This window comes from Pinus tabuliformis, chromosome 8, assembly GCF_031772625.1.
Source record: "Pinus tabuliformis cultivar Carrire ecotype Pingquan chromosome 8, CPIR1, whole genome shotgun sequence".
Taxonomy (NCBI): domain Eukaryota; kingdom Viridiplantae; phylum Streptophyta; class Pinopsida; order Pinales; family Pinaceae; genus Pinus; species Pinus tabuliformis.
Genome location: NC_142294.1, coordinates 1656536662 through 1656564139, shown reverse-complemented (window position 1 = coordinate 1656564139; position 27478 = coordinate 1656536662). Strand labels below are relative to the sequence as shown.

Below are 27478 nucleotides of genomic sequence, written 5' to 3'. Positions count from 1 at the left end.
TGGGCAATTTATTGGACTCCGACCATCGCCGAAAACAGTTCAAACATGAGTTGAAAGAAATTGGTATGATAAAATACAAGGCAAAATCTCCATTCGATTTTGTGGAAAATGGTACTTCACCTTTCATTTTGAAACTAGAGAAGACAAAGACTTGATATTCAGGAATGGACCCTATTTCATGGATTCAAGAGGGATATATCTCAACAAATGGACTCTGGATTTCGATCCCGAGTTGGATATTCCGAGCGTTGTCCCTGTGTGGGTTCGGCTTCCACATCTCCCTCTCCACTGCTGGGGAGACGAATCAGTCCGAGCTATTGGGAATGCTGTGGGCAGATACATTGATCGCAGTGAACCAAAAGACAATATGCAGGCTTGTGCCCGCATATGCGTAGAAGTGGATCTCGGCAAAGGACTTCCAGAGGCCATCAAGCTCAAGGTGGACAATTGGACCCACATTCAACAATTGGACTACGAACAGATTCCCTTCAAGTGCAAGGTATGTCATGAATATGGACATTTTGCTAATCGATGCACTAAACTAGTTGATGTAGAGAATACTTTGCAAGATGAATATTGGGAAATAGTCAAGAAAAAGAAAGCAGACCCAACCCCCAAGTCAAACCATGAAGCTGGCTCTTCTCGTAATCCTCCCATTCCATTCTCCTCGTCGCTCTCTCATTCCTCACTTCCTTCGCTGGACCAGCCCCATCCCAAACCACCTCCTTCGTCCTCCAATCCTTTCGACATCCTTACTCCCCCAGAGGAAAATCCCTCTCCTGGCTCAAATCGATGCCCTTGAATCTCCTCTCCCTCTGATTATCTCCTCCACCCCCCCTCCTAATCCACCCTCAGCAAGAATCACCAGAAACAACTCAAATGAGCATGGGGCAACTTTAGACACTCAAAAGAGAAATGGGCCAGGAAGGAAATCCGCCAAGCAGCAGAGAGATGAAAATACCCATAAGGATATAGGCATGGGCACCCAGAACCCCATAGAGTCCTACATCATGGGACAAATCGACAAAGATACGGCAAACAAGGAGCAGGAAGGGCGAGCAACTCTTCGTAGCCTCCACATGAAATGATGAAAGTCCTCTCCTGGAACAGTAGGGGACTAGGGCACCCCTCCAAAATAACTGCCTTAATAGATCTAATAAATCAAGAGAAACCAGGAGTTGTATTAGTTCAAGAAACAAAGCAAGGGTAGCAAGAAATGAAAAAAATCATAGCATATCATAAACAGTACAAAGGCAGCGTTTGTGAATCAAGAGGAGCCTCTGGGGGAATCGCAACGCTTTGGGACCAAAACACTTGAAGTCTCACAGCAGAAACAATCAACCAAAACTGGATAAAGACGGTTCTGGAGAGCACTACAAATAATCAAAGGATAGCCATTTATAATGTTTACGCTCTAAACCATTATAGAGACAAGGAGCAATGCTGGGGCACACTTAAAGAAAATATGGATGAAGAAGAAAATAACAACATTATTCTGGAGGGAGATCTAAATCTCATTTTTCACTCCAATGAGAAGCGAGGAGGCTACTTCTCTTCAGATCCATACAGAAACCAGGTGGAGACTATCATGCAGGACTGTGACCTTATTGATGTAGTCCCAAAAAACTGCAGATTCACTTGGAATAATTGCAGGTTATGGAAAAAAAATATTATGGAAAGGTTGGATAGAATCTTGGTGAATGTTTCACTTCTCTCCACTTTCTCTGCAGCTTATGCCTTCATCCATCCCTCCACAACTTCAGATCACAACCCCACATTTCTGACTCTTGAAACCCACTACTCATTGGAACCTATTCCCTTTAAGTACAGTCCTTTGTGGAATGATAACCCAACAGTCAAAAGTATTATTCAAAGTAGTTGGCAGCAACACATAGAAGGATTGTCAAGTTATATCTAGGAAAGCAAAATTAAAAGAGTCAAACATGCACTAAAAGACTGTGCAAAAAACTGCTACACTGAGCCGAAAAAAGAGAAAAGAGAGATCAAAGCCAAATTGGAGGATCTCCATAGCACAATTGAGAGGCATGGATATCAGTAGGAAGATAAAAATCGTGAAGATAAACTCTATTTCCAGCTATATCGTATTAATAGAGAAGAAGAGCAGAAATGGAAAATTAAGTCTAGGCAGCTATGGCTGAAAGGAGGAGATAAAAATTCGGTTTTTTTCCATAAGCAAACTACAGCCCAGAAAATTAGGAACAACATTACATCTATCGTTGATAGAGAAGGCAATCTACAAACCAGCCAAGGTATTATCAAGCAGGCAACTTTAGATCATTATAGAGAACTTCTAACAGAAACTAAGGAAGAGAAAGACTATTCAGACTTGTTGTAATACCTTCCAAGTGGGATCAGCAAAGAAATCAATGGCAACTTGAGTAAGGAGATAGAAGAAGAAGAAATAAAAGGAGCCATCTGGGCTCTCCAACCAAACAAAACTCTTGGACCGGATGGCTTTCCAGTCTGCTTCTACAAAGCTCACTGGGGCATTATTAAAAAGGATCTTATCAAAATGATGAAATGGATCCAGCGCAAAGGGAAAAATGGAGGTTATACCAACTCCACCTACCTAGCCCTCATTCCCAAAGAGAATCGCCCCACGACCTTTTCCCGCTTCCGGCCCATTTCTCTTTGCAACTCCTCTTACAAAATCCTCACAAAAATCTTAGCTACTCATCTCAAACCTCTCCTTCCTTCGCTCATATCTGAAAACCAAGGTGGTTTTCTGGCCAACAAGCACATCTCTGATTCAATCCTCCTTGTTCAAGAAGCAATTCATTCCAGTCATTCCAGAAAAGAAAAAGGGTTCATCCTGAAGCTGGATTTGACCAACGCTTTTGATAGGGTAAGGCACTTCTTCCTTATCGTTGTCCTTAATAAAATGGGTTTTGCTAAGCCCCTCCTTGATCTCATCAAGGCCTGTATCATGGGGCCTTGGATTTCCCCCCTTGTCAATGATAGACCTGGACCTCCCTTTCAATCTTCGAGAGGGTTAAGACAAGGTTGCCCTCTCTCCCCTTACATGTTTATCTTGATGGCGGAATCCTTCAGGAAAGCTTTAGATTACAAGAGACGAACTGGTTTCATCACTAGCATAAAATTCGAGAACGGAGTCAAAAACATAAACCATTCCCAATTTGTGGATGACACTCTGTTAATTGGAGGGGCATCTATCACAATAGCTCGTCGATTCAAAACTCTTCTGGACAAATATATGAGTTATTCAGGAGGCATGATTAATCATTTAAAAAGTTGCATCTATGGTTGGCATGCAACAGCCCAAACCCTTCATAATATAGCCAATACTTTTGGGGTCCCTTGCAAATTGAATTGGGATTGTTTCACCTATCTGGGAATGCCTGTGAGCATTGGGCCCTTAAAAGCTGAAATCTGGGACACAATTATAGACAAAATGAAGAGGAAAGTGCAGCAGTGGGGTTCTACATGGCTTAACCCGGCAGGCTGCCTTGTTCTTCTAAAATCAGGGCTCTCATCTCTTCCACTCTACCAATTCACTCTAATGCAGGCCCCAGCCATATTCCATAATAAAATGGAAAGTATTCTTCACCATTTTCTCTGGCAAGGGGGGAAAAACGAAAAAAAGAAGTTCAATCTTGTTAACTGGAAGCAAGTAATTCAAGGCCAGGATTGTGGAGGACTCGGAATCAGATCTCCCAAGCTCTCAAATTTGGCTTTTGGAGGCAAGATTGTGTGGAGGCTAATCAGCGAGCAAACGACATGGTGGAAAAGAGTTTTAGAAGTCAAATATCTAAGCTGCCCAAGACAGTAGCTCTTGGACTGTGAAATACATGTTAGAAACAGTTCAAAAATTTGAAAACTATGCAAAAAGTAATCTCTTTTTTGGCTCAAAACACCTCCAAAGTCCCCAAGGGAGGCAGTCGTATCAAAATTGGAGCAAACAAAATTATAGGGAATCAATCTATCAGTAGTCAACCAAGTATGGATAAAATCCTTCTCTTTCTTTGCAATAAAGGAATTCATTATCTGGACCAAATATCGCAATGGGACACTCGCAGATATGGATGGGATGGGCTTTTCCACCCATACCCCTATATCTTAAGGAGAGCTTTAACATTCTGTTATATACCTAGGGGGGATAATATGGGGTACCAAGGGAGGTACCCAAGGTAATAATGTAATAATGGGATGGGTCATAGTAATAAATAAGGTGGTTAACCCATGTCATGTAAGGGACCACAAGTAGTTAATAATAATGTAATGGGCCCATGGTATTAGTTGATGGTATGAGGAAACCATGGTAATGATGCATGGTATTGTATGTATGAACCCTATATAAAGGCTAGAGACTCCACATATGAAGATGAAGAGAAGTATTCTTGTATGAACAGGCATATGGCTTGTGGAGTGTTCTCCTTCCTTAAGGAGTGAATGTATGGTGTTGTCCTACCATAAGGGTTTTGATAATAAAGAATCATTTCATATTATTTATGGATTTCTTTGCATTATCTTATACTTTTATATCAGATCTATAATATTCTTGGGTCAGATCTACAACAATTGGTATCAGAGCTACAACAATTGGTATCAGAGCACTTTCTTGGGCAAACCGTGGAGAAATTTTTTTTTTTTCTTCATTTTTGCAGGGTTTTTGGGGCGGTGAGTTGCAGGTCAGATCTGTACGTTTTGGTGAAAGATCTGTAGAATCTAATTGCAGATCTATATTCCTTGTGAAAAAATACCCAAATTCAAAAAAAAAAAATCAGTTGAATCGGAATCCGGATGAAGGAGATATCGTTGATCTAAAAATCAATGGGGTTGCAGACAATTTTCAGGGCAGCGAGTTTTGCGGCGCAGATCTAGAAGTCCTGGTGCTAGATCTGCAAGATCTAATTGTAGATCTGGAATATTTGGGAAAAAACACATGATTTCAAAAAAAAAATCAGTCGAATCGGAGTCCGGATGAGGGAGATATCGCTGATTTAAAATCAGCTCTTTTTGCAGAAATTTTGGGTGACGCCGGGAGCGTAGCAGCGCAGATCTGGAATTCTAGTGCCTGGATCAGGATTTTTATCACATGGGCAGATGCAGAAAGGTTGTTCCATTTCCAAAAACAGGTTATAATAGAGATTCTGAGTAATATTGACGGATTTGTGGCCATTTCAAATTTTCGCCAAGTTTTTTCAAAACCCTCTTCATGGCTTCTAGCAAGGCTCTATTATTTACAGGAAAAGATAATGGTCCTACTATTGAAGAATACATAAAACAACAAAAGTCAGCATGGGAAAAAAATTGGAGGAATTCATGGTGGTTTGGTTTCAAAGATGAGGCTTACAAATGGTATCTCTCACTTGATAACAAACAGTTGACCAAACTCTCAGATGCAGAATTTGAAAAAGTCCTTTTAGACAAATGGTCTCGTACTAGAAAAAAGGAGAATGAGCCACGTAAAGGGTTATTTCCTACTGGTATATCTTTATTGCAGGTTCATGGATTGATTCAGAAAGAGAAAATCATTGTTTCTATCAATCCTAGTTGTAAACATAATTTTATCAGTGTTAATTTGGCAAAAAAATTGCAAGTCCCAGCAAAACAAATTGAACATACTCAGGTTGATGATAAGGATGTTCAAATCTATATGGATTTGAAGCTTTCTATGGATAAGTATGTGTTTCATGGTGATTTTTATGCTTCAGATACGAATAACATGGATGTTGTTTTGGGATACCCTTGGATGGAATTAGTGGGTATTACCAATATTAATGTGCAGAAGAAATTCCTGAAGCTTTGGTATAAAAAGAAGAAAATTACATTACAGGATATTTCCATTAATAAGCAGGTAGAGTCCAAGGAGGCTGAAGCAGAAGATGTTCAAGGGACTAACATATCAGATGATGAGCCTTTGATGATCGACAATCAAACACAAACAGAGGCTGCAGAAGAAAAGGTTACAAGTGATGATACATCAGAGGAGGGCTCAGTGGTTGAAGTCATATTAAAAGAAGAAGACACCACAACAAGCACCACAGCAGGGTGAAGTCAAGCAAAAGCCATCGTGGGTTAAAACTTCAACATATCATCACCCACATCACCCCGCAAGACAACCATCATGGAAACCAAGTAGTCACATGATGGATAGAAAGGAGAGACGATCCACCTACTACACATCAACACAGAAGAGCTACCACGGTCACCTTCCATCTCAAGCGAGCAAGGCACCAGCGAGATCGAGGGTTCACCTTTCTCTTGGATGGCTAGATGCACGTGCATGGTATCAGTGGACTACTCTTTTGAGTAGATCTTATTATTTGTGTTCTTCCCATGTTTCGGGGACGAAACATGCTTAGGGGGGTGGAATGTTATATACCTAGGGGGGATAATATGGGGTACCAAGGGAGGTACCCAAGGTAATAATGTAATAATGGGATGGGCCATAGTAATAAATAAGGTGGTTAACCCATGTCATGTAAGGGACCACAAGTAGTTAATAATAATGTAATGGGCCCATGGTATTAGTTGATGGTATGAGGAAACCATGGTAATGATGCATGGTATTGTATGTATGAGGCCTATATAAAGGCTAGAGACTCCACATATGAAGATGAAGAGAAGTATTCTTGTATGAACAAGCATATGGCTTGTGGAGTGTTCTCCTTCCTTAAGGAGTGAATGTATGGTGTTGCCCTACCATAAGGGTTTTGATAATAAAGAATCATTTCATATCATTTCTGGGTTTATTTGCATGGTCTTATATTTTTGTATCAGATCTATAATATTCTTGGGTCAGATCTACAACAATTGGTATCAGAGCTACAACACATTCTTCAAGCTCATCTCCACAACATTGCCCCCATAATAAAAAATGATATCGACAGTTTTCGATGGGATCCTACAGGCTCCAACTACACAATTCAAGCTGGCCACCATTACTTATGTAACAAAGAATATCCTGCTCCTGCTTGGACTTATTGGAAAATTCCTTGTAAATCTGAGGCCATCCCCAAAATAAAATTCTTCATCTGGACCCTCTTGAAAGGGAAAATTCTCACTACTGATAATCTGCAAAAGAGAGGTATGGCAGGACCTTCGCAATGCCCAAATTGTAAAGAAGCAGAAGAAACCATCCAGCGTCTCTTTATTGCCTGCCCTTTTGCAATTTCTTGCTAGAAAGAAATATTTCCCAACGATTATCTTCCATGGAATTCCCAAAACTCCATTAGCGAGGTTCTGAATCTATGGAAGAAGAATTATCCTTGGCAACATAAGAAGAACAATAAATCCGAAAGGGTTTGGGATGCCCTCCCCTATGCCCTTCTGTGGAAAATCTGGTTGGCAAGGAACCGTATGATCTTCCAAAACAAGGAAACCGTCATAAGGCATCTCTGCAGCAAGGCCAAAAGTTTAACGTTAGAAACCATTTTTGCCAAAAATCTGAAGAAAATTGATGTCGCTGGCCTATGTGTTGAGGAAAAGGATATTATTGGCTATTTGCTAGATAAAAGCAATAGCAATCAAATTGAAAGTAATTCTAGCATCCAGTCCAGCATCCCCAAACATAATTGGAAAATAAGAAACAAAGAAGAATAATTTTCAAGCTGGCTCCGAGGCAGTAATCTCCACTATCTCTTCTTCGATGGAGCTTTTAAATCCAACCCAGGAACAACAGGTGCAGGCAAAGTCATCTACAATCCCAATGGTAGCATTATATCCACTAATGAATGGGGACTGGGCTCCTTATCCAACAACAAGGCAGAAGCTCTTGCCCTCTATCAAGGTCTAAATCAACTCCAAAAGTTTGGAATTAGAAAAGCGTTGATTTTTGGAGACTCTGCCACAATCATCAGTCTCATGGTTTGCAATCGAAAGGCATCCAATATCTTCCTTCAGCAAACGATTAACAGGTGTCAAGCTCTAACCCGTCAAAACATGGAACTTAGATTTTTCCATGTGCTCCGCTCTCTCAACAAAGAAGCCGACATGCGTGCCAACAGAGCTTGTTGCAAACCCAAAGGAAATCTTCTCTGCAATAATACAGAATCCCATCATCATCTCCCGTAATCCTTTCCCTCATCATGATCTGTGGTAACTCATCTGACCCTGTCCTCCGCAGCATCTTCATGGGATTCTCTGACAGACATCTGCATCTCTCTTCTTCCATCAAATCTCTGATTAAGATCTTCTCTCCTCCCATCTGTCCTGTCGCCCCTTCCGCTCTGCCCCGATTGACTCGACTCCTTCACTCTTGTGACTCCCTCCTTCCCTCTCTCGTGATCCCACGCCTCCTCTTCCGTGGTCTTCATCTTATAAATTCGAGCATCCCCCCTCAACCCAGTGCTCAGTTTTGTTCACTAGTTTTTTACGTGATTCTTTGCATTTGTTCCTCGACTCCCAGCTTGGCTAGGACCTCGGTCTCCGCTGTCTCCCCAGCTCGATGCTTCTTTTTGCTTCTCCCTCGCCTGCATTCCCCTTTGCTCTCTGATTTGCGCTCTGTCCTCAATCCTTTTCCGCGGCGCCCTCCTTTTTTCTCCCTTTCTTCGTCTTAAAAGGATTATCCTCTCAGTTCCTTTGCTCACCAAGATGTTCTCCTTTATAGTCCTTCTTCTTCCTTATCTTCGTCGGCTAGACAAAACTCCTTAAACATTCCAGGTCTTTCTCATCCCAAGCAGAGCACTAAGGCAGCTCCCAACATCCACGATATGGCAAGATCTGAAGACTGCCTGCATTGTGCTGATCTACAGGCGGAATTGGAACAAATCCGCGTGCATCAAAAACTTTTGGACGCCAAAATAGATTCCCATGCCACACTGACCAACGAAAAATATGAAGCAGATATCAATTTATTTCTACATAGAGTCTCCTCGCTCCAGACACAGTTTAACGATCTGGCCAATAAATGCAGCCATGTCCAGGAATCAATCGAAATCCTGAAGTACATGATGGAGAAAAGGAATGCTCCCAACACCAGTTCTTCAAGCCTCAGGAATGTTGAAGTCGATAGCAAACTAGAAGATTCAACAGCACATCAGATCAACCATGTTAGCATAGATTAAAGATGTGTTGCAGATATTGCTTACTTCTGTCTCAGTTTGTTAGAATTTTTACTTACTCTTGTTTTCCAAAAGTAAAAAATGACAGAAGCAAAGGGAAATTTTGTCTTCCCAATCATCTCCTAGCTTTGCCTTTGAGCTTAAAACTTTGTATTACAAGAGCTCAGTCTCCCTATTTTTTTTTTGGAATACAAATAGCAACCGATTATGTTAAAAAAAATAATAATAATGGTAATAATAAACTTATATAAGGGTCAAAATATAAATTTGAGAAATTAAAATTCAAAAATTAAATTAAATTAAAGATATGGAAAAATAAAAATTTATATAAAATATTATTATGGCCTATCTAATGCTCATAGGAGATAATTTAATTGGTCATTGCCATGTTATAAAGTGATGTAAACAATGAGATTCAATATTCAAATCTCCATTGAGTCAAATCAATAAAAAAATATATGGAATAAGGGAGAGATATTGTAGTGTCAATAAATGAGTGTAAACATTTAAATGTTGTCTCAATTAATAATAAAAGGTTTTTAACCATGCATATTTAAGACCATTTTACCTTCTATATTAGTAGCAATTGCTCCAAAAATGCAAAAAGGTGCCAATAGGACTTTTTAAATTGAAAAAAATGTACTTTGGCTTCCATAATCAAGCAAATAATCATTGATAAAATAAATTTGAGTTTTTTAATGTTTTAAAAATTATATATATGCGATTTATTTTGGTCTAGCAGTGTTATCGTAAATTTTGTTGAGGGGGATTGAGATTTTTTCTTTTGGCATTTATATCTAATGCCAAGGAGCCCATAGTTAAATCCATTAGTTAGTAACTTATGTCTTGACCTGTTGTTTATGAGTTTGAGTCAATCCAAATGTAGTTGATAGGTAGGCAAACTTAAAGCTGAGTTAATTTTCCTAAGAATGGACTAAACAAATTGACTGAAGAGTAAAAGGACTTATTATCCAACAACTACTCATCCAATGTTAATGCTATCCATTCGAAAGTGTAAGGCACTTTAGAATCAATAATTATGCTCAATTCGCAATTCAGGACGAGTTTGTTATACTTTCTTATGTTCTTGCAGGTCGAATTTGAGGAGGGTTGATTACGATCTTTTGGGCATGGTTCTATGGTATGCTTTTGTGTCAAGGCCGAGTTAAAACAGTGCTTTTATCTCTATTAATGGAGGAAATAATGGTTAAATGAAAACCTGCACCAATAATCAAGTGTGTGAAGACATTTTTCTAAGGCTTCTTTGAAGAAAATTGTAAATCTACATGAGCATGTGCAAATCATGCCGCTTTGTATTAGTTGCACTGAGAGTGAAGAAGAATGTTGGGCTTCCTATTTGTGTGATTATATCAGTCAACTCACATTGTTGCTTGTTCCTTGAAGACCTGAACCGAAGCGCATAACTTGTTCTTGATATTTGGAATCTAGGAAGTCACATAGGCATTGTCGAAGATCTGAAACAGTTGTCTGTAAGTTGTTCTCAATGTGTTTTTTCAAATATGGTAGCAATTGCTTGGTTGCGATGGCGCACTAGAATGTTGTGATGGCGCACTAGAATGTTGTATAAGTAGTAGTAGAATCTTGGATGTTGGCCGAATCAATTATCGTGGTAGTGCATCAAGTGCAAAGCATACCCATGCGTCACAATTTTTGTAATTCATGCTTGTGCAATCATAGCAATGCATATAGGAAAGAGAGTGGGGAATGACATAGTGAATAGGCGCTCAATGGTGTATTCATTCACAAGGGATAGGGATATTGCAAGCCAATCAAGTGAGTTGTTGAATTTGAATGGGTTGAGTGCAAATTGGCACATGTGTTCAACCTTAATGCATGACTTTTGGAGAGTTGGAACGAAAGAGGAATGTTGGAGAGTTAATGGAGTGAAGATGACATCAGGGTCATAATTAAAATCACTACAGATTGATGTGGTTCGAGAGAAGAGGTGGTTATACTACAAAGAAAAGAGGAGATATTTGTAGGTTGATTTGGCATAACATAAAGTTGGACATCCTTGTAGTAGGGATCATTTTTAGTTTGTATTCAAGTGTCGTCATTAACGTGATTTACAAGCAAAGAATTCGTAATCCTTTTTAGAAGAATTGTGTCTTTTGACAATGATGATGTCCAATTTAGAAACCATTTGAGGTAAATAGTTGACAATAGTAGTGATGTCTTGGGGGAAGTTGATTGTATGGTCAATGTATTTGTATTGACATCCACGGGCATGAGTAACTTGTAGAATGGGGTTCACACATGCAATGAGCATTTCTTCAACTTGTGTTAAATTACGAAGGGAAAGTGGTTGTGTGTTGGGTTCCATGTTGTTCAAATGAGAAAAACGATAGGTAGACATAGAAAAGGCGAAGCAAAAGCAAGAAAGATTACCATGAAAAAGCTTGTTTTCATACATGGGTTTGATTCTTTGCATATTGTGCAAACATACATGGTATAAATTTTATCTATCCTTTGTCAAAAGTGACAGTGCTCATCATTGGGGGAAGGGGGGTTGTATTGGTTTTGAAGAAGGTGAGGTGAGTTGGTTTGCACATTTGGGGGAGCACTTGAGGTGGGAGGGGACGCAGTTGAGGAAGTAGGGTTTTTGCATTTTTTATAAAGTAGTCGTTGACATGCATTTATTGTATCCTGGTTTTGCGCATTAAGAAGACGTCTTTGTGTGCTTTTATCTGCATTTCCACTATTGCATGTCATATCTAAGCAAGAATAAATAATTTATTGTTAGATGGGATGCATAAGAAAATTACAGACAAGTATAAATGAGCTTTGTATGCATAGAAAATGAATTACGAGTCATTACATTTAAAATTAGTTTATATAATAAAGAAGAAAAGATAGCTTTGTTAAGAAAGTGGTGTGTCAATGACATGAGCATGTGCAAATCATGCCACTTTGTGTCAGTTGTACTAAGAGTGAAGAAGAATGTTGGACTTCCTATTTCTGTGATCATATCAGTCATCTCACATTATTGATTGTTCCAGAGAGAGCTTATTCCTAGAAGACCTAAACCGAAGCGCATAACTTTTTCTTGATATTTGGAATCTAGGAAGTCATGAAAGCGTTGTCGAAGAGCTGAAACAGTTGTCTATAAGTTGTTCTCAATGTGTTTTTTCAAATATGGTAGCAATTGCTTGGCTGCGATGGCGCACTAGAATGTTGTATAAATAGTAGTAGAATCTTGGATGTTGGCCGAATTAGTTATCATGGTAGTGCATCAAGTGCAAAGCATATCCATGCATCACAATTTTTGTAATCCATGTTTGTGCAATCATAGCAATGCATATAGGAAAGAGGGTGGGGAATGACATAGCGAATAGGCGCTCAATGGTGTATTCGTTCACAGGGGATAGGGGTATTGCAAGCCAATCAAGTGAGCATGTTGAATTTGAATGGGTTAAGTGCAAATTAGCACATATGTGTTCAACCTCAATGCATGAATTTTGGAGAGTTGGAACAAAAGAGGAATGTTGGAGAGTTAATGGAGTGAAGATGACATCAAGGTCATAATTAAAAGAAACTACAGATTGATGTGGTTCGAGAGAAGAGGTGGTTACACTACAAAGAAAAGAGGAGATATTTGTAGGTTGATTTGGCATAACATAAATTGTAGATGGGTTGAGTTGGACATCCTTGTAGTAGGGATCATTTTTTAGTTTGTATTCAAGTGTCGTCATTAACGTGATTTACAAGCAAATAATTCGTAATCATTTTTAGAAGAATTGTGTCTTTTGACAATGATGATGTCCAATTTAGAAACCATTTGAAGTATATAGTTGACAATAGTAGTGATGTCTTGGGGGAAGTTGATTGTATGGTCGTTGTATTTGTATTGACATCCACAGGGATGAGTAACTTGTAGAATGGGGTTCACACATGCAATGAGCATTTCTTCAACTTGTGTTAAATTACGAAGGGAAAGTGGTTGTGTGTTGGGTTCCATGTTGTTCAAATGAGAAAAACGATAGGTAGACATAGAAAAGGCGAAGAAAAAGCAAGAAAGATTACCATGAAAAAGTTTTGTTTTCATACATGGGTTTGATTCTTTGCATATTGTGCAAACATGCATGGTATAAATTTTATCTATCCTTTGTCAAAAGTGACAGTGCTCATCATTGGGGGGAAGTGGGTTTGTATTGGTTTTGAAGAAGGTGAGGTGAGTTGGTTTGCACATTTGGGGGAGCACTTGAGGTGGAAGGGGACGCAGTTGAGGAAGTATGGTTTTTGCATTTTTTATATAGTCGTTGACATGGATTTATTGTATCTTGGTTTTGCGCATTAAGAAGACGCCTTTGTGTGATTTTCTCTGCATTTCCATTGTTGCATGTCATATCTAAGCAAGGAGAAATCATTTATTATTAGATTGGAGGCAAAAGAAAATTACAGACAACTATAAATGAGCTTTGTATGCATAGAAAATGAATTACGAGTCTTTACATTTAAAAATAGTTTATATAATAAAGAAGAAAAGATAGCATTGTTAGGAAAGGGGTGTGTCCATGACATGCTTGTAAGTCTAAAAAGATACATGTTAGGTTTGTAGGAAAATACATTATTGTAGCATTAAATGTCGAAATAAATAAAGTGAGATAATCAAATTTTAGTTTTCTATTTGAACATGCTTGAGAGATAGCATGAATAGTTAAAAGGACAAACATTTAATTTATAGACATATAGACATTGTACAAAAAATAAATTGTTATTGTTACAGATGCTACTATTTATATTTTGTAAATTTGGACGGGGTAAACATGCGTATTTTGGAATTTTTGAACAAGTCTTTCAAAAAAATGGTGTACTACAACAACATGGAGATATTTTACAGAGCTATAGAACAATGAATTCTACAAAGATGATACTTCATCTACAAAATGGTAGTGGTCCTTGGTGCCATGAAGAAATATCAAAGGTGATGGATAACAAATTTTTGTGTAGCAGGCATTGCTTGAATGTCTTTGAGGACCTCTTTGCATGCAAAGTCATAATGAAGTTCCTCTTGGTTAACTGAATTGTTTGCAAACGCTCGACACCATTGAAAAAGTATGTTTTGATGGAAAGTGTTAGTAGGAAAAGGTGACCTGAAATTCTTCCACAAATTTCTTAGACATCAGATGGTTCGATAGAAAGAAGAAACAAGTCTTTTGTTGTAACACCCATGAGCTCATTTCCAACATCATTGAAAGCTATGACATTTTCTAAGTGCCCAGTGTGGTCATGTAATTCAATTCTAAGTTTGTAACGGTAGTCACATTTTGGGAAGTCATCGTTACATTTTGTACAATGCCACATATTGTTAGAATGATGCATCACTTTTTTCATGCATTGCTTGCCATTGAAACTCAACGGACATGCGAGAAAATAGAAATTGTCCATGTGAAGAGCAGTTACAATTGCACAAACAAAAACCCATATTGCTTTCTCAAAGACTTGCATGCAAGTAATGTCATGAATTGTCTTCCGTGCTTGGGCTCGCTTAGTAGCAACATTATAGTTCCTTCTCAAAGATGGAGAGAAAGCTTTGAATCCTATTTCACAGAACCATCTTTGAAGTTGTTGATTTTCTACATTGTTTGGATTTATGACAATATTTTTGGTGGTCATAGTCCCTATAGTGATTCCGTTGAATTCAGGTACACTACCTCCTTTCATTACAAGGATTGGCAAGTTGTCGGAAGAGCACAATTTAGCAAGCTTATTTCCTTCAAAGTCACAATGGTCTCCCCATAGTGTTACATCAATGTTAAATCCCAACATGTCCTTTAATGTGAGAGTTTTTCTAAGTGTTTTAGTTCCATCCCTTCGTTGAATTGTCGAGACAGGTGTGGTGGAACTAACCACAAAAGTAACACCAACATTGGTATTCGAGTTTGCAGACTTAATTTCATTGATAGTTTTGAAATGAAAGCACTGATAAGGAAAGGTTGCATCGTCTTGCAAACATGGCTTGATAGTGGATGCATGTTAATTTTAGATAACAATGGTATGTTCTAAGCTTAAGAGCAATTTACTTCAATTTTCTTATTAGCCCAATATCAATTTCCAGATTAGCAATCACATTAACATTGATAGTAAATGCAGATAGAACAAAAACAATATGCAGAAGACAAGCCAAGACAAGAGGACACAATATTTGGCGGATGTCAGGGAAAAACCTCAATGTGGGGAAAACCCTTTGATCAAATCTTTTTATTATTCTTCAAAAGTTCAGCACAGAGAGAGTACAATATACAAAATTCACTTGCCCAAACACAGTCAAATCTGTCCAGTCAAACTTTAGTCAACAAGATGCCCTAACTAGAAAGTCAACATTGGTCAACTTAGCATAATTACTCCTCCAAATCAGCTCAGTCAAAACCCAATCAATTCAGCCTCCAAGAACAGTCTGAATCAGCCCAAAACAGTCCAAAAAAAGTCAGTCAAACTCTGTCAATGCAAAGTCAAACTTGTGGTCAACGCTGGTCAAACAGCCCATAAAACCTCGAAATTTGTGCCAAGAAATGTGGCATGCCCAAACAAAATCTCCCAAAAAAACACAGTCAAGCAAGGTCAATTGTTGCTCGGTCAATGTTGGTCAAACTTGTTGCAACCCAAGAAAACAGAAAAGTACAGTCAACCCTATGCACGTGTGGAGGAGAGAAAGTTGCCCAGAAATCCATACAACCCAATTAAATGAGGAGAGAGAGATATGTGAGTGATGATGAGTGTCCAAATGAGGTAGATGCTCCTTCTATTTATATGCAACGTTGAGGATGAAAAGACATGACTTTTGGGCTTTTGAGCCTACATTAGTTTGCTGGCCGACCTTGACAATTTGTCCATAAAATAAATAAATTCATAATTCCATTTGTACATGTCAGAATAAGATGATCTTTAGATCAATCCTACACCTCTCAAAAAGAAGAATCCAATAAAAATAGCAGCTTCATCATATGAGCTATCCAAGGTCGAAATTGGCCCTAGATACCGATTTTAACACTTCCTCTCAACTAAGGAGAACTCCACCTGCCAAATCATCTGTCAATCTGTACCATCTCTGACATCCCTATTATACTATGCTCTGCTTTGTTGAACCATGAAGAAATAATGAAGATGAAAGGATCGAGTGTGTCATACCACTCCACTGACCCGAAGTCAGTCTCCATTGATCCCAGATCAATATCAAACATCCTACCATAGGGAGTAAGGTAGTACACGATGCATCCATCGATAGTACTATGGTCCCTATCCTCATTTCCCTACTCATTAGCCAAATGAGTGGTACTTCCCATGAGTCCCGGACTACATGGGTAGGATGTATCGGCACGAGAAGGTGAACCACTCATCCTACTCATATGCTTAGGAGAAGGTGAACCACTCATCTTATGCATGTATCAACCATCATGGGGTATCACAGGAGAAGGTGAACCACTCATCCTGTACACAACGCACCACTAGGGGAAGGTGAACCACTCAACCTATGGTTGTTCATCGCTCTAAGAAGTACCCCAAGTCCCCTAAAGTTCCCAGAGCTCAATATCCAACTCAAACGAGACCCTCATAAGAGGGTCTCTCCACAACTCCAAGTCGTTCACGGAAGGTTAAGAATTTGACCTTCCCCAGGAGCTTTGTAAGAATATTTGTAACATGTTTATCAGTCCCAATGTGATGGAGCCTTATTGCTCCTCGTTGATCATATCACAGATAAAGTGGTGCCTGATATCAATATGCTTAGAGAGGTCATGAAACACGGGATTATCAGAAAGACAAATCCCACTTTGATTGTCGCAGAAGATCACAGTGGCATCCAACACATGTCCAAACAGCGCACTAAAGAGCTTCCTCAACCAAACAGCTTCACAGGAGGCCATACTAGCAGCAATATATTCAACCTCAGCGGTGCTTAAGGCAACCGATTTCTGCTTCTTGCTCATCCACAATGTCGAAGCAGAACCTAGTGAGAAGCAACATATAGATGTGCTCTTACGATCCACCACATTACCAGCCTAGTCTGCATTAGAATAACCATGAGGCCTCACATTCCCTGCAGTGTATCTCAGTCCATAGGAAATTGAGCCCCGAAGATATCTCAAAAGATTCTTGGCAGCAATCCAATGTATGTGATGAGGCTCGACCATAAATTGACTCAACGTATTCACTGCAATGCATATGTCCAGACGGGAGTTCACTAAGAACATCAGGGACCCCACTAGTTGATGATACTGAGAAGGATTTCCCAAATTGGGCCCAGCAGCACTTCCACATAACTTCTTGAAGTTGAGTTCCATCAGAGTAGTCACAGACTTACAATCCACCATCCCAAATCTTTCAAGTAGCTTCACAATGTATTTTCCTTGATAAAGGAAAATCTCACCTGGCTTTTGCCAGACCTCCAACCCTAGTAAATAATGCATCAGTCATAGGTCCATCTCAAGTTCAGAAGCCAACTCCCTCTTGCATTAATGAATGAGAGGGTTTGCACCTGTCAGAAAGAGACCATCCACATAAAGTACCAAGATGAGAGATCTAGCATTCTCAACCTTAAAGTAAAGGTTCAGATCAGCTTCACTTGTTGTAAAACCCAATTTCATCAGATAGTTGTCTATCCTCTCATACCAAGCCAAGGGTGCTTCCTTCAGCCCATAGAGGGCTTTCTTCAACCTACATACATGTTTCTTTCGATCTTGGACTTCGAACCCCTCGAGTTGTTCTACATAGACTTCCTCCTTAAGTGAACCATGCAAGAAAGCGGTCTTGACATCCATCTAGTGTAGGTTTCATCATTGCGAGGCAGCAAGGGCTGTAATTGAACAGATGGTGGTATATCAGGCAACTGGTGCAAATATCTCACCATAGTCCACACCTCTTTTTTGAGAGAAGCCTCAAGCAACAAATCTGGCCTTGAACTTTTCAGCGCTTCCATCAGCGCCATGCTTGATCTTGTAGAGTCATTTAAATGTGACAAAAGATTTGTCCTGGGGTCTAGGGACCACATCTCATACATCATTCTTCATAATCGACTCATACTCTTTATTCATAGCATCCTTCCATACATGGTGCTTCACAGATTCTTTGAATGTGCAAGGCCCAGTTTGAATAATGGTGCTCATGGCAGTTAAGTACCCTTGGTATCTATTCAGCTTCTTACCTTCACGAAATGTCCCCCCTTGGTGCAATATGTCTCTCAACATCTTCGAGAGTTTCCCTAAGCCATGAGGGTCTCCTTTTTTAGGAGGAGGGCTAATGAGGAGGTGGATCAATGGGATCCAATGGTTCTTCAACATTGTGCATCGGCTCATCCTGTGTTTCTCACTGTTTTCTTGTATATGCTTCTTTGTCCTTCCTTGGAATAGGAAGGTTGTTAATCTTCCCAAGGGCAGCATCTTCATTGAATGTGACATCATGACTTATCTCCACTTCTTTTTTATCAAGCACATAGATCCTATATGCCTTGGAAGTTTCATTGTAGCCCACAAATGTTCCTTCTTCCCAGATGCATCCAATTTGCTTCTCTTTTCTTTCAGCACATGAAAATACACGGGACTACCAAAAATTCTAAAATGAGATACATGAAGTTTCTTACTGATGAAAACTTCTTCGGGAGTTTTGGAGTCCAATGCTTGATGTGGGCATCTATTTTGAACATACACGGAAGTATTGGCAAATTCTCCCCATAGGAACTTCGGAAGGCCTTGATCATGAAGCATGGCACGAGTGGCTCCTATAATAGAACGATTCTTCCTTTCAGCAACACCGTTTTGTTCAGGAGTATCTGCGATAGTAGTCTCCCTCTTAATGCCAACTTCTCTACAATAGTCATTGAATTCATTTGATTCATACTCGGTTCCATTAGTAGTTCTCAATATTTTGATCTTCTTCCTTGTTTGATTTTTGACCAAGGCTTTGAAAGAACGGAATCATGTGAACACTCCATCCTTCTTCTTCAAGAAATAGATCCAAGTTTTATGAGAGAAGTCATCCACAAAGATAGCATAATATAAGTATCTTCTCAAAGATGTCATAGGCAACATATCAGATAGATCAAAATGAACCAATTGCAAAATTTCAGTAGTCTTGCTATCACTTGAGGGGAATGGTCCCCTTGTATGTTTTCCTTCAGCACATCCCTAACAAACACCTTCATGTTCCACTTTAAATTTGGGCATACCTGTCACCATCTTCCTCATATCAGGTAGAGCCTTATAATGAAGATGAGAAAACCTCTAGTGCCATAGTTCGAATTGAAGTGATGTGTCGCAAGACACAGCTCCTAGTGGACTCCCTGCAACTTGATATAAGTTGTCAACCTTTAATCCAAGAGTAAATGCTTCTTTGAAATTTCTTTTCCAAACATGTACCTTTCCATCAATGAATGCCATCTTGAATCCTTTGTCTTCCATCATCAAGATAGGTACCAAGTTCTTCTTTAGATCGGGTACATATAGTACTTCTTGTAAATGAATGGTGTTACCTTAATTCAATTTAAGAGTAACATTCCCAACTCCTTTCACGGGATAGGTGTCATTGTCTCCAAGAATGATTTCCAAATTTGTATCCTTTTCTATCGAATTTGAGAGAGCTTCCTTATACCCAGTGAAGTGCCTTGAGGCACCACTATCAATCAACCAATTTCCCAAGGTGTCTGGAGGAGAGGCAGTAGAGAGGGCAGATATAAGATAAAATTATTTTTGCTTGTTATCTACAACATTAGATTAATCATACCTGGAGTTTCTTGATCTTTTGGGAGGTCGCCCATTTCCATGTTGAGTAGCGAGAGCATTCTTTTTTCCTTTGTTGTTGAACCTGCCATTCCTTTGATTGTTGTTGCTACTGAATTTTTTGTTGTAGTTGTTGTCATCATCCCGAGGTGTATCCCTTCTATTAGGACACTCCCTTGCACAGTGGCCAAACCTGTTACAAATGAAGCATCTTCCCTTCCTTCCATCTTTGAATCTCAGTCTTCCTTGACATTGCTTCTTTGAACTTGTATTGTTCTTCTTTTTAGCATGAGCGAAGAATGCAATAGGATCATTCATATTTGAAGGCATGTCTCGTTCCAACATCCTTGTCTCTTCTTGAGTGCATCTAGTCAGCAATTCATCAAAACCTAGAATTTTGTCATTGTTGAGGATAGTGGTGTTGAACACATGACATTCACGAGGGAGCCCTACAAAGGCAATGAGAGTGAGCTCCATGTCAGCAATAACTTCTCCAATTGAAAGAAGATCATTTTTTATCTCAATAATCCTCATGAAGTAGGATTGGATATCTTTGCCTCTTTCCTTCTTTATGTCTTTCAACTTGTTCTTGAGAAAGAGGACTTGGTTTGCATTGCTAGCTTTGAACATACCAACCAACCTGTCATATATCTCCTTAGATGTGTTCAAATCGGAGATGTAAGCAACTAAATGCTTATGAATAAAATCCTTGATGATCTTCTTGGCTTTGACTTCACCTTTCTTGTACTTTGTCTTAGCAGCAGCCGATGCATTTGAAAGAGTTATGTAATCTTTCCCTGCACATAGTCCATAACATTCTGCTCTTCCAAAGTCAAATCAAGAGACATCTTCCATGCATGATAATCAAACATATCATTGATCTTGTCATCGGGTTTGAAGTAAGATGTGGAGGCCATTGAATCTTGTCCTTGTCCAACAAATCTCAGTGACTTCTTTTTTCACTCTTGTTTGGGTTTTGTCTTCACCTCAACTCTGATACCATGTTAATTTTAGATAACAATGGTATGTTCTATGCTTAAGAGCAATTTACTTCAATTTTCTTATTAGTCCAATATCAATTTCCAAATTAGCAATCACATTAACATTGATAGTAAATGCAGATAGAACACAAACAATATGCAGAAGACAAGCCAAGACAAGAGGACACAATATTTAGCGGATGCCAAAGAAAAACCCCAATGTGGGGAAAGACCTTTGATCAAATCTTCTTATTATTCTTGAAAAGCTCAGCGGAGAGATAGAGCACAATATACAAAATTCACTTTCTCAAACACAGTGAAATTTGTCCAGTCAATAGGATACCCTAATTAGAAAGTCAACATTAGTCAACTTAGCAGAATTACTCCTCCAAATCAGTTTAGTCAAACCTTGTCAATTCAGCCTTCAAGAATAGTCTAAATCAACCCAAAACAGTCAAGAAAAATTCAATCAACGCAAAGTCATACCTGTTGTCAACGCTAGTCAAATAGCCCAAAAAAACTCAAAATCTGTGCCAAGAAATGTGGTATGTCCAAACAAAATTTCTCCCAAGAAAAACACAGTCAAGCAAGGTCAACTGATGCCTAGTCAATGCTAGTCAAACTTGTTGCAACTTTGTCAACGCAGAAAACAGAAAAGTACAGTCAGCCCTTGGCACATGTGGAGGAGAAAGCTGCCCAGAAATCCGTACGACCCAATCAGATGAGGAGAGAGAGAGATGTGAGTGATGATGAGTGTCCAAATGAAGTAGATTCTCCTATTTATTTGCAATTTTGCAGATGAAAAGACATGACTTTTGGGCTTTTGAGCCTACATTAGTTTGTTGGCCGACCTTGACAATTTGCCCATAAAAGAAATAAATTCATAATTCCATTTGTACATGTCAGAATGAGATGATCTTTAGATCAATCCTACACCTCTCAGAAAGAGGAATCCAATAAAAATAGTAGCTTCATCATATGAGTTGTCCAAGGTGGAATTTGGCCCTAGATGCCAATTTTAACAATGCAACAAACAAAAAAATCCCCCATTTGTTCTTAAGGTGGTTGTAGTTTGAGTTTGTTTCTTTCACTTTGCCATTCGAAACGATGTATAGTTGTCCAACTTGGATTAGATCATAAAAGAAATCAGCCAATTTAGCAAATGAAGAAAGGTGGATCTCATCTTTGTTTCGATCAATGAGGTCAAAGCCAAAGCCTTTTCCTGAGCCACGTGTCTTGTTGTAAGTTTGCAACGTTGTTTTTGCAGTTGCTCTATCTTGGATTTACCAATATTTTTGGTAGGGATCGAGTGCCTTGAATGAGATAGTTGTAGTTGTGGACATATTTCTTAGAGTTAATATAGAGGGCAAACCCTCTTGTGTTAATGAAGAGCTAGCTTGGAGTGTGTTTGTCTTTGCATGTAGTAGTGTTGATGAGTCTCTAGTCAACGTTGTATTCTATCTCACAACCTCAAATTGAAGAAACCTTGTGGACTTTGTGCAAATGAAAGAAGAAGAAAATAATGTAGAATCTATTAGCATTTTTGCTAAATGAAGGAAGAGCGCAAAGAGACAAAAATTCAGAAGAGAGTGAAGGCAAAAGTTGGGTCTTACGAAGAGTGTTGGAAGACCATGCAAACTACTTTTTTAAGCAAAACAATCGAGCTGACTTGGATATCTCTAGATGTAACCTGTCTTAGCATATGCAGATGGTAGCAAAGTCTAGTGTTGATGTGTTCTATTAGAGAGAGAAATGTGGAAGTGTGAGAATGTAGTTCTTGTTGAGGCAACCGAGCCAATATCAATTATTTGGAGTAATGGTTGAGTCTTCTTATTCAAGGTTGGTTCCATGATATAAGCACTGTACAATTTTGGATTGGCAAGATAACCCTGTAAAACTCTTCAATTTTTTTGAAGAGATATAAAAATTAGGACTATAAATTATACAAGGAATGCATGAACAATCATTTGTGATATGTAAGTGTATAAAGTCTTAAATATTAGTGGGGGAAATGATAAGGAACAACTATTTCAATCAGAAGCAGTTTCATTAAGAGTGATGTGTAGAAGAGGCTGTCAGCAAAACAGAATTTTATCAGCAAACAAAAATTCCAATCACTTTAAACAGCTAAAAAATTTATTAACATAATTTCATGATTGGCTAGGTTAGCAAAAGCCAAAAAATACAATATATATTATAAAACAGAGCAAAACAGGGAATGAAACGGGAAAGGGAAAAGAAACACTTCTTAAAGGAATTCAAGAAAAGCCTAATTACAAGAACCAGAAAAAGATTCTCTATTCTGAAAGTGCATTTCGAGATCCAGAATATGGTAAAAAATAAAAATAATGAAAAATAAAAGATGATATCCAGAAGGAGAATTTAGTTTTAATGCTAAAAAGAACAGTGCCAGAGGTTAATATACCACAGGCAAATGATGATAACATTGTTGTAACTTATTGTTTGTTTATGATCAGATGGTTGCTTCACACTACTTGATATATCCTCGATAACTTCAATTAAGATTTTTCTCTCAACATCACTTAGAATAAACGATAGTAATCTGCTTAGAGTAGACGGTGTCCTAATTTACAGTTAGCAAGACCTTAGTCATTATATATAAGCTTATTTTAAGTAATGACTTGACAGATTGCAATCCAAAAACCAGAATATATGGATTTGTTCCTAATTTATTTCAGCCTAAAGCATAAATTAATCTACAAGTGCAAAATGGCCTTTAATCAATAAACTTGCATTCTAACTGTTATAAAAATATTGGCATAAAAACAACAATGTGGAAACACGGTATAAAAGAGAAATCCAAAGGATGATGAGAATGATACACAGAATTATTGTGCAATATTGGTTTTTGCTCTTTCTGATCATTAATGGCAATTTTGTTATAGTTTGAATGCCTTCCCTATTTTATGAGCTAGCGTACTCTAATATCCAAAGGCGTAAGCAAAGGTAACAACATATCATGTAAGGTATATTGAGAAAATTAGCCATACAAGTCCATCCAGCCACCCCCTTCTGCTATTTGTGGATCTCCTAATGGCCCTCCCGTTACTGCCCTTCGTATTCGCCTTCAAGATGGAAGATATTCGGCCTACAAGGAAAGTGAAGTGCCCAGAGAGAGAGCAAAGTATAAGATCATTATGACACATGGCTTTACAAGGTCCAGAAATGATACTTTTCAAACCTCTGAGGTAAGTGTAGAATGACATTCGTTTGCCACACCCAATTCAGTGGTTGATGGTTGTGAGCTTGTGATAATGGCATTTTTTAAGCCATCAAGGATTTTGCAGGAAACTGTGAAAGAACTTGGAGTGTACATTGTAACCTTTGACAGGCCTGGGTACGGATAAAGTGATCCTCATCCTAAGCGATATGTAAGAAGTGCGGCTTTAGATATTGCAGAGCTTGCAGACCAACTTGATATTGGTCCCAAATTTTATGTGTTGTGCTTCTCCCTTGGGGGACACGCGATATGGAGATGCCTCAAATATATTCCCAACTTTGCTTCTATTGTATATGATATTACTTGACATAATACTAATTAGGGTGAATAGAAAAGCATGCAGTCTCTGACTCTCTGTGACTATAGTTAAGAAACACAACGGTTGTGTTAGATCTTTTTCTAAGCAATTTTGGGATTTTCTCGTTTTGATAACATTGAAATATGAATGATAGCAATAAAGGCTATCAGGTGTTGCACTCTTAACCTCTGTAATAAACTACAGGTGGCCTGGGTTCCCAGCCAATTTATCTAAAGAGACTTATTATCAGCAAGACCTACAAGATCAATGGGCGCTTCGTGTTGCTGATTATACCCCTTGGCTGACTTATTAGTGGAATACCCAGATATGGTTTCCTTCTTCAAGTGTTATTCAAGGGACATGGAAACCTCTGAACCGGCATGACAAGGAGCTAGGCCTCAAATTAACTGCAAGTGTAAGATTTACTGAAGTATTTATTTTTCCTTGATCTAAACCTTGTACCACTCACTTCTTTTTGGAAAGTGAATTATAATTTCTTGTCTATTTATGTTCTTTTATGTGGTTTGCAACTCGGACCTTGACCTCTGCTTTTCCTAGAAATGACTGTTTTAAAATGCCAAGTCAAAATGCTATGTTTTTTAACTAAATTGAATTTGAAATTTGCTCGAGGTTGTCTGACTTTCGTTTGCAACTCAGACCTTGATCTCTCCTTTTCCTAGGAAAAACCATTTTCAAAAGTCAAGCCAGAATGTTATGCTGTTCTTAACGAAATTGAATTTTGGAATTTGCTTGAGATTGATTGACTTTTCTCTTTCTCAATAAACCAATGCTAAGATTAGACAAAGAATTTCAAATTAACAAGATACTGGTATTGTGTCTGATTCTGGATCCAAGAGCTGTTTTCTCCTTATTTATTGATTCATTTGCCTATGCAGTGTTTCAAGGAAGCAATGCAGCAAGGATTGTTTGAGTCACTACATCGAGACCTGACGGCTATGTTTGGCAAGTCAAATGTTGATCCTTTGGAACTTAAGAACCCATTTCCTAACAATGATGTTCCAGTGAAAAGCTTTCTTGGATCCACTATCATGAGCTTCCTAGGGTTGGTCACTTATTCAACCTAATGGAAGGCATTCCTGATCATATTTTGAAGTGTCTTTTGTTGGGACAGCAATGTTAGAACAGGATTAATTAGACTTGTACCTCAGTTACTCCATTTCGGACCAGGTAGTTTTCTTCTTTTTTGGCAATATTTGGATATTAAATGCAGTGCTTTGCGTCTCTAGAGTTTTCTCAAATGCCTCTTTTCACGCGCAGTTGTTGCAGAGCATGTACAAATGACTTGATGTAACATGTGATGATACCTTTCTCAATAAACCAATGCTAAGATTAGACAAAGAATCTCAAATTAACAAGATATTGGTATTGTGCTTGATTCTGGATCCAATAGCTGCTTTCTCCTTATTCACTGATTCATTTGCCTCTGCAGCGCTTGAGGGTAGCAATGCAGCAAGGATTGTTTGAGTCACTACATCAAGACCTGATGGTGATGTTTGGCAAGTGAAATTTTGATCCTTTGGAACTCAATAACCCATTTCCTAACAATGATGTTCCAGTTCATATATGTCAAGGGGATGAGGATGCATTAGTGTCGTTGACTTTGCAGTGTTACATTGGTTAAAAGCTTTCTTGGATCCACTATCATGAGCTTTCTGGGGTTGGTCACTTTTTCAACCTAATGGAAGGCATTCCTGGTCGTTTTTTGAAGTGTCTTTTGTTGGGACAGCAATGTTAGAACATGACTAATTAGACCTGTATCTCAATTATTCCATTTAGGACCAGGTAGTTTTCCTTTTTTTAGCAATATTTGGATATTAAACTTAGTGCTTTGCATCTCTGGAATTTTCTCAAATGCCCCTTTTCACGGGCAGTTGTTGCACAGCATGTACAAATGATTTGATGTAACATGTGATGATGTATGCAAAAGATTATAGCTGGGTTTTTCTTAAAACCTAACAGAAAATATTATGAGATATATTATTGTTTGTATCAGCTTTCTATATAATTCGGACTCTGGTGATCCTTCTACACTCTTCTAGCCATTTAACTTGTCTTAGAAGACCTGCAGTGTGTGTATTATGTATCAAAGTATTTCCTGTCCTGATATTATTCCGATTGATTTGTAATATCATCACATTGAATGATGACAAGCGCCACTTCTGTTGACATCTCTATTCCAAATTTTATGTTGAAGAATGTAACTAGGTTTGGTCTTCATAAATTGTACTTGAGTCAAAATGTAATATATTTGTCAAAAGAAAGAAAAAAGAATTTTATTATTAATTGAATTGACTTGTTAAAGCATGGGTTTCATGCTTGGGTCAATTTATCTTAGGTCAACCCTCCATTGTAGGCTTTAGGTTGTTGTCAAAATCAATTTTTGTTTGGTCAAAGACTCCTCCATCAAAGTCTCATTGCTGTCGGCCTCAAAAAGAATCATCATCAAGTCGGCTTCCCTCAATGAACTCATGTCGGCCTAACCTTATATAGACACTGCTCTTCAAAGTACTCATGTCGGCTTATTAACTATGGGGAACAACTATAAATAGGAGGGTATACCTCGCTCCACAGGTCAGATACATAACTCGCAGAAATTTCAGAGAGATGAATTCGTATAACCTCAGAAGCAAGTGTGGATTACAGTTCGGTATATATCACAGTAATACAGTTCGGTTCATTTCAAAAATTGGGTCAGTCAAGTCTCGGTGTAGTCACAGTACAATAAAGATGTGACTTCGCTATACTTTGCAGAGAAAACTTCAGTGGAATTAAGTATTAAAACTTCAGAAATCTACAGGTTAGCAAGTTCGGTGCAAATCTCATATATAAGCGAAGATAAATTTCAGAGTAGGACAAATTTGGATCATCTTCAGAGATTGGGTGAAGTCACAGTCATAGTCATTCGGGCTCAGTGATATGTTTATGATCGAAGTACTGATATGTATAAAGGCTGAAGCATTGCTAAGGTCAAAGCAGTGATATGTATATGGGAAGCATTGATAAGGTCGGAGCTGCCTGTGGAGAGCTACTACTCACAGAACTAAGAACTGAAGAAGATAATGCAAGGATGACTTGATGGAGGAAGTCTTGAGTCTAAGTTGCGGGGATCTTGGTCGTCTCATCTTTTGAATCTACTGAAGGAAGAATTTTGACCGGGTTTT

At 38.5% G+C, this 27478-nt stretch overlaps 1 pseudogene; it reads left to right on the top strand.

The window, feature by feature from the left end:
• Positions 1-178: 178 nt before the first annotated feature.
• On the top strand, positions 179-26052 carry LOC149242544 (uncharacterized; annotated as a pseudogene).
• The last annotated feature ends 1426 nt before the right edge of the window (positions 26053-27478 follow it).